The sequence below is a fragment of the Helianthus annuus genome, chromosome 5 (assembly GCF_002127325.2).
Source record: "Helianthus annuus cultivar XRQ/B chromosome 5, HanXRQr2.0-SUNRISE, whole genome shotgun sequence".
Lineage (NCBI taxonomy): Eukaryota > Viridiplantae > Streptophyta > Magnoliopsida > Asterales > Asteraceae > Helianthus > Helianthus annuus.
This window is the reverse complement of record NC_035437.2, coordinates 98,804,489-98,813,477: the sequence shown is the minus strand read 5'-3', so window position 1 is coordinate 98,813,477 and position 8,989 is coordinate 98,804,489. Positions and strand designations below refer to the sequence as shown.

General features: G+C 38.0%; 1 long non-coding RNA gene across 1 annotated transcript; it reads right to left on the bottom strand.

The window, feature by feature from the left end:
- Positions 1 to 4,883: 4,883 nt before the first annotated feature.
- On the bottom strand, positions 4,884 to 8,597 carry LOC110940268. The gene is made up of 5 exons (XR_002592946.2): positions 7,905 to 8,597; positions 7,726 to 7,824; positions 7,594 to 7,638; positions 6,125 to 6,223; positions 4,884 to 5,990 (listed from the first exon to the last, which is right to left on the bottom strand). It is a non-coding gene; the product is annotated as an uncharacterized LOC110940268 (long non-coding RNA).
- Positions 8,598 to 8,989: the final 392 nt, after the last annotated feature.

Here is an 8,989-nt window from a genome sequence, read left to right as displayed (position 1 = left end):
AATTTGGTAATGTAATCCCTTAATGATTCATTATGACCCTGGGTTATCCTATATAAATCACTAGTTAAACGTTCAAATTTTCTACTACAAGAAAACTGATTATTAAATAGGTTAACTAGATTAGCAAATGAGGTAATAGAGTAGGGAGGAAGACTTAGCAGCCATTTAAGAGCAGATCCTGTGAGAGTGGATCTGAATCCTTTGCACAGGCATGCTTCCTTTAACCTTTCTGGGATTGGATTGATCTCCATCATGCTTCCTTTAACCTTTCTGGGATTGGATTGATCTCCATCCTTTCCCTGTATTGTGCTACGTGCTCTTCAGGATCCGTCGAACCATCATACAGCTTCATGGTTGGCACATGGAACCTTTTGGGTATCTCAGCATCACAAATTGGTGGTGCAAAACGAGATATCTTATGGCTTCCATCTGCAATCTCTGGGATAGGTTTGACCACTCCTGGAACACTTGATATCATATCCTTAACTTTTGCAACTCTCTGGCCATGGCATGGTTGATACCTGTATCCTGCATGAATCCATGGTTAGTGGTAAGAGAATTATTAAGAGTGTTACCTCCCACCGGGTTCAAATTAGGAACACCGGATGTGAACCCATATTGTTTAGACTCTGGAATGACCGAAGGACCAGTAGAAGCAATGGTCTGCATCGGAATAAAATCTCCCTGATGGACATCTGAACTTCCTGTTTGCAAACTCCTTAAGGATCCTGGCATCTGGAAGGATCCTTGAAACTGGGATGATTCTGGAACAAAGGAGGATCCTTGAACCTGGGATGATCCTGGAACAAAGGAGGATCCTTGAACCTAGGATGATCCTGGAACGAAGGAGGATCCTTGAACCTGGGATGATCCTGGAACAAAGGAAGATCCTTGAACCTGGGATGATCCTGGAACAAAGGAGGATCCTTGAACCTGGGATGATCCTGGAACGAAGGAGGATCCTTGAACCTGGGATGATCCTGGAACGAAGGAGGATCCTTGAACCTGGGATGATCCTGGAAACGGCCAGAAACCCTGAATCTGCTGCGCTCCTGAGTATCCTCCCGAACTCGTGAAGGATCCCATATGCTGAGGATAGGATCCTGTTGGCTGGAAATATGAGCCTGATGCCTGAGTCACTGTTGTTGATCCGTAGTGCACTCCTTTTGGTCCACCCACATATTGAACATCTGGAACCACTGATGGCTGAGAAGTAATCACCGGAGTATCAAAATTCAAAGATCTGGGCACCAGTGGCGAATGATCCTCTGCCGTTTTCTTTTGTTTCTTGAGATCTCCGATTTCTTTGAGAATCCTTTCATTGGTCTTATCCTGTTGCTGTATATGATCCTTCATCTGCAAAATCAAAGTAAACATGTCACTAGTAGTAGGAGTGTAAGAAGCAGAAGAAGTTAGAGGTTTGGAGAAAATGGGAGTTGGTTTCTTCTCAGCATTTTTCTGAGATCCCGCAGGTGGTGGAGGCAAAGGTGGAATGCCCTGAGATGAATTGACCGCAGACATTGCAGTAGAGGTATTCTTCAATGATGAAGCCATGTACTTGTATGCAATGAACCGGAATGATCATCAACAGAAAAACTTCTTAGGAATGAAGCACCAATTGCCCCACGGTGGGCGCCAAACTGTTTTGGTCAAAAATCTGATGAGGATAATGCAACCAAACTCTTAGTTATGGGGTATGATGCTTGAAATGAGGAACAATGATAAGGATCACGTCAATGTAAATTGCACAAACGACACAAGGATTTATACGAGGAAAAAGCCCTTGATCAATGAATGATCTCCGGCATAAAAAACCTCGGGTGATGGAAACTACCGATCACCAAGCTCAAATTAATCAATAAATATTTGCAACTTCGGATAGTAACGAGCTAGGTACAAGGATCACTATGGTGAAATGTGTAAAAGTGTGTGAAAACTGTTAAGTGTTTGCCGAATGCTTCAAGAGTGCAGTTGTACGAGAGTGTGTGTAGCTGAAAATGGCTAAGTGTTCTAATTACTAGCGCGTTGCCCCTTTAAAAATAGAAGTTAACTATGCTAACAAACTATCCGACTTTTGTGCCATGCTCCCACGTTCTCCACAACGTCCATTTCCAGTCAAACATGTGCGAAATACCCGTGGAATATTCCATAGCAACGTTGCCAAGACCAGGTCAAGCTTGTTACTCCTGCAAAACAATACGAAATTCAAACAAACAATCGTTAGTATGAGGATCCTTAAGGTGATCCATGATCCTGATCCTGAAGCTCTTCTGAGGAGCACTATTTGTCACAGAAGCAAGGATCATTAGTAGGATAATAAGTAAGGATCACGGGCTATAAGAAAATCCTCCCCTAACCGATACAGCTCTATATCTTGAGCCGTATCCTGAAATTGTTTTCGCAAACTAACAAACCAACATATTTCTTACAAAGTATTACTAGCACACTACCTCACAAAACTAATTTGATCACTAAATTGCTTAGGTAATTTTTGACCAAAACAATAGGAACCCATTTACACCAAACAAAATTAGGAGGGTGACTATTACCTCTATCTATTATCAATGTCTTTTTGACCGACTTCACGGAGAAGCCCTTGTAGCTATCAATATACCACTGCCAAGCATCCTTATCGTTGGAGAGTCTCACAGAATTGAGAACCTCATGACATTCCTTCCATTTCTTTAGCTCCTCCTCTAACACAAGTTGTCTAGACCATTGCGAAGTAAACACCCTGCTATGCTACCATTAAGCGGAAGGAAACTCCTTTGATCGTTTTTACCATGACAAGCATCCACCACTTTACACCAGAGATTATGATTTTCAACCCTATATCTTCATCCCTATTTAACAAGAAGCGCCTCATTAACCTCTTTGAGCCTGTTAATACCCAACTCACCTTTTATCTTGGGCCAAGTGACCCCCTCCCAAGCCACCCAATTCATTTTAGAATTGCTACTAGATCCCGCCCAAAGGAATTTTCTCATTTTGGCTTCGAGGTTCTTAATAAACCCATCCGGGGCCTTATATAACGAGAAATAATAAATATGTAGACTATCCAAAACAGAATTGATCAACGTAAGCCTCCCCCTATCGACAACTGACGTGCATGCAGGTGTCTAAAATTTTAGTTATATTTTTCTCTCTTTTTACTCGCCGATTTCAAGTTTTAAATTTATAAAACACGATATTCTACTATCACTCTACACACACGCTAGGGCAAGTGCACCCATCGCGGACGTAGCATAGTGATGGCAAGATACCGAGGTCGTCCAAGGATACAAGAGCTTTTAGTACCGGCTTATTGTCAACGACTAATCAAACCAAATTTTTAGAAAAGATTTTTAAAATAATAAAAGGATAAAAACAAAAAAATAAAAATGAAATAAAAATGATAGACAAGAAAGAATCACTTGGATCTGACTTATCTTTCATGTACCCTTTTGATGATTTCCGCACTTTGGGTATTTTAAGAGATTATCTTAGTTATAGTAGTAGGACCCTCTTTTGGAGGCGACATTACCCTCAACCTAGTGGTTTGAGTCAGCAAGGATACAATCCCTTTAGGTCGGAATATTCAAAGATAATTAAGTAAGTTATTAATGCAAAATGTGGTGGACCCCCCTTACGGGGCAACGATCACCCTCAACCCGTTGGTCTGAGTCAGCAGGGATACAGTCCTCGCGGGGTTGGTTTAAAGTTTTAATAGTAGTTTATGAATAAGGGGTGCAATCGTTTTCTTACTCTCAGTCGGGCCAGTCATTCCCGACCAATCCATGCAGTTGTACTAAACTTGCACCAGGTTCTCGCAGGATCTATACACTGAACGAGACATAGAATTACCCAATCCACCCTTCTAACCTCCTTACAGGCAATTAACATGCTTTATATAGACCGTAAAGACATGAATATGTTGAGTAAACGACATATGAAGAATAAGTGAATAAATTCGCCTTCAATATTAAAAACTAATTAATAAAGTCATTAATACATACCCAATTAAAAAGTAGCCAAAGATTAGCAATCATAAAAGAAATATCATTACGCCAAAACAGGGATACAGACACACAAAAAAAGTGTGACTATATGTCTTTCGTCACACATATTTTTTTCAGCTCAAGTGTGACCAAAGCTCGAGTCATCGTAGATATCATACATCCACACACACTTTTTAGTGGCCGTAGAACTTAAAAGTGTGGCTAAAAGGTAATAACATTTTTTGCTAAAATCTAGCATTTCCTCCATTAAGTGTGGCTAAAGGATAGTAACGGGCACATGTATTTACTTTAAGTGTGACTTTTACTATTATATACTCACATGAATTATCAAAAAAGTATGTTTTACCCACATCAATTAAAAAAAGTGTGGCAAAAAGGGTTGTTGTAATTAAGCATATTGTCCATTAAGTGTGGCTAAAAGATAACAACCACCACATGAATTACTGTAAATGTGATTGTTTCTATTATATAGTCACATGAATTTATTGTAAGGGTGGCTAAAAACTTTTACTAGACACATAAACCACTTTTATAATTTTAAGTGTGGCTATTATCTCACCTTTTGTCACACGTATTTGTTTCCCATATGACATTTGTTAACATCTCGTCACACAAAAAAATGATGATTGTGTGGCTATTGTCTAACATTTAGTCACATATATTTTCTTTTTCTATATCGTTTGGTATCATTTCATCACACAAGCAAAAAAACAAAGTGGCTAATGGTTATGTATAGCCATCCAAAATTCTGTAATTTTAAGTGTGGCTTTTATCTATCATTTGACCACATATATTTGTTGTGGTTCTATGTGGCTATTTTTATATAATTAGCAATTTTATTTTCAAATGTTTATAAAATTAAAACAGTAGTAACACCAAAAAACCTAAAAGCAAATTTAATGACATTAACAATAATAAACCAAAACCCATGCATAAGTTTTCAATTTAAATACTAGATACATAAACTTCTAAGTTCTAATCAAAAGATATATACAAATGATGCAGCAACTCTAACATAACTTGCATCACTCCTAGGAGCACTTGCAACAATACTTTTGTCTCAAACTATCACTCCTAGCCGCACTTACAAGTTGTAACAACACAACCTTCTCTCATTCCCTGCATAGTATATAAACAAAGCATCAGTAAATGCTCCTGTTTATGAGCAACAACTAACGTGGGATCGAACGCAAAACAATCAAGCTGCAGAGAATGCTATTTGTTCATAAACTAATGATATTTGCTAACTTTCTCTCTCTCTCTAAATTCTACTCAATTCTAGGTCACTTTCTTCTCTAGCAATTCACGACTATCTTATTCCCCGACCCAAACAAGCACCCAATAATCTTTGCCAATACTAACAATTTTTGATGCGTGATACAAATGCTAAATTTAACCAAAATTATTTATACAAAAATCAACTTTAAATATCCTTCAACTAATTACAACTTTAAATTCCTTCAACTAACTACAGATTTGTTTGAAATGAACCCTGGGCAGCAAGTTCAATACTGAAGAAAAAAACCAGCAAAGAAGTAGTAGTAGGTTTAAAGACTATTAAATACAAGAAAGGAAGATGTTCAACTACAGGACAGTGCGCTTCTAGGGGTTCATTAACAATATGAAAAAAAAAACAACTTAATATACATGTTTAGCGACAATCATGGGATTTTCAGTGTTTGATCACCTGCGTGTACAGTACTACAATATTTTCCAAAAATCCAAAGATAGAAATGGCTCACCGTTGAGATGTTAGAAACTTTTGTAGGCCTTGAAACATCAGCAGTAGCAAAATTTTCATCATCATGATCAAAATCTATGTTGTGTAGACAGCACATAATGAAACTTAAACTATAAATGTCCTATTGTTCTAATAAACTATAAAAATAAATAAATGGCATACACCTGCAATCATATTACATACCTCGATACAATGTTAGCTGAATGATAGAGCTCCACATGTCTAAGTTTTGCTATCACCCTTCTAGTCGACTAATTGAGAAATATAAACATTAGTGATTATTTCAATTTTGCTACACAAACATAGAAATGGTCATATTCATAGGTACCGGTATTGTGTAAATATAGGCCGCACAGATTGAAAATCAGACAAAGCTGAACTATACCTTCCCTTTGCATGACATCAGCATCCTTTTTATGGTGGTTCCGTGATGGATTCACTAGTTGACGCCATTTTTGTACGTAACATTGTTGCAGGTCATTAACTGTAGAAAATGGACGACTACAAGTTAATATACATGAATAATCATAGTTAAAAAAGCACTTATTTAACTTGAAATGACCTGAGATTGAACATGTTTATTACCGAAAACCTTGGTAGTCAACTTTAATATTCATGAATAATCATGATTAAAAGAAGCACTTAGTTATTTTTTCATAAATTTATTATTATTTGAATATATGTTTAATATAGTAATAAAAATTTATATAAACAATAGGCTCGTTTAGGTTTGCAAGCCGGCTCGAGCTCAATAAGTGAAGCCTGGGCATGGGCTCGTTTACTAAAGTAGCTTGTTTTTTAGACTTGGGCTCGTTTAAGCTCGTTCAAGCTTTTTTCAAGCCGAGCTCGAGTAGCTCGTGAGTTGCTTTGTAAAGGGTAGGGGTGTTCAAAAAGCTCGCAGCTTGCTCGAAGTTCGCTCGAAAAAAAACTCAATAAAAGCTCGGCTTGAAATTGGCTCGGTTGTAAACGAGCCAGCTCGACTCGGCTTGGTTTGAAAACGAGTCGAGCCCGAGCTAGGCCTGGCTCGGCTCGTGAGCTTGTGAGCCGGCTCGAATTATTTTATTTTTAATATATTAGTTTTAATAGAGACATAATATTGTGAATTTGTTAGCTTATATATATTCAAATCTTAATATTTAGTTAGTTCTTACAATTACGAATCTAGTGAATTCTTATATGATTCTGATGTGTACACTTTGACTATCCAACTATGTGTATGTGTTTTGCAGATGATGTAACAGAGATCAAATAAAGAACTGATAAGAACTAATAATATGATTCTGAAACATACACTATCAGTATCAATAAATAACTAATAATATGATACATAAACTTTGATTATCCTACAATCACTTTTGTCTCACATCGCAGAGAACACAAACACTAAGGGAACACCTCCCCTATAAAAATCAAGGTGAAACCAACAAAAGAATAATAAGCTATACTTACATATTTTATTCTTTGGCCAAAAAAAGTTACATATTTAAGTCTTTGGCTTAATTACGTTGCAATCAAATCATGTATGAGTGCTTCTCTACTTGTCAACTTAACTGTTCTTGATTAGATCGAGCTAAATCGAGCCGGCTCGAATTTATAATCGAGTCGAGCTCGAGCCCTAAACCTCAGCTCGATTTATAATTCGAGCTCGAGTCGAGCCGAGCCAGCTTGATTTGACTTTGAGCCGAGCTCGAGCTAGGCCCTGCTCGGCTCGACACGGCTCGTTAACAGCCCTAGTAAAGGGCGCCTTCACCTGTTCATATATCATAAATTGATATGAACGTAACCTTCAAATTAAGTTGAGGGAACTTAAGTAATAGTAAAATACTTAAACATAGCAAGTGCAGAAAACATTACATCTGGAACTTGTTTCTCATTTGAAGAAAGCACACTAGACATCACCTAAAAAAATCACTAACTGTGAGAAAAGAAGTACAATATAAAGCTGTTAATAAGGAAACAACTAACAAGCCATTCTATCACACATACCTAACCCTCATGGGAAAAATGGTCGTATAAGCCGATCAATGAGCCGCCCGCATAAAAGTTCTCGTTCTTTTAGGGAACCTTCCCTTCTCACATACGTACCTGGAATTTCTCTTTATCAACCAATCTTTAACAACAATTCAAAACGCAAATTCAAATTAAACAATATAGTAGAAACATACACACAGTAAGAGGCAAAAAATCTCGAACACCATCGCCTTTAGCCGAGCAAACTGTGAATGGAGAATTAGTATGACCCATACCTAACACAACCGTACCTTTAGCCGAGAAAACTGTGGGCGGAACATTAGAACACCTTCGCTCTATATTTGGGTTAAGCTCGACCTACGCTTTTGTTTGCCGATCATCAGAGGTAGACGATTCCACCTGAATCACCTCTTTATGCAATTGAAAACCAACATCCAAAAGAGATTCTTCAGAAATTTGGGGCGGGGAAGACAAATCTGGAGGCCAATTGAAGTGCGAAGGAAGAATCCATCGAAAAATTGATTTAACAAGGATTCATAATAGTGGTTAATTTGTAGGTTCCATTGGTTAGGGTTTCGTTGAGATTAAATGAGGATGTGATAGTATCTCTCCCCCAAGTGCGATACCGTCGCCGGGGAGGCAGTGGGGAGGGGGTGGGGTGGGGTAATGGTGAAGCGGGTGGAGAATGAAAGGGTGGCATTTTGGGAGGAGTTGAATAAGCAGATGGATGTAAGGTCGCATGATTTTGAAAAGAAACCAGAAGAAATTAATGCTGTGTTCCAGAGATCCACTTAACAGGGGGAGGGGAGGGGAGGGGAGGGAAAATGGGGTTTTTTTTTGCCTGATAATAGTCTTTCCAATTTGGAAAGACATGGAGGGGAGGGGAGGGATTTTTAACTCGGGAACACACTCTAAAAGATTTGGTTCTTGAAATCATGAATTTGAAAGATGAAACCTGTAACTACTGCAACTACCATAAGTTTTGGGGAGATATGAGTGTTTTGCAATTGAAGAAGGAGAGAGTTAGGGTTTAGAATGGAGATGGAGAGGGAAACTGAAATTTTCGTGGTGAAAATATGAAATTTTGAATTTTTTTGGAGGAAACTTTTTTGGGTTGTTTGTTTATCACTTAATAAGACTTTTAATAGTTCAGATCTCTTACTGGTTCAGCACTTAATAGTTCAGACTGTTTGTTTCACGACCAAATGTCTGAATGGTTCAGACATTTGCCTCTGAATGGTTAAGATTTATACAGAGTCTGAATTGTTAAGACCTCTAA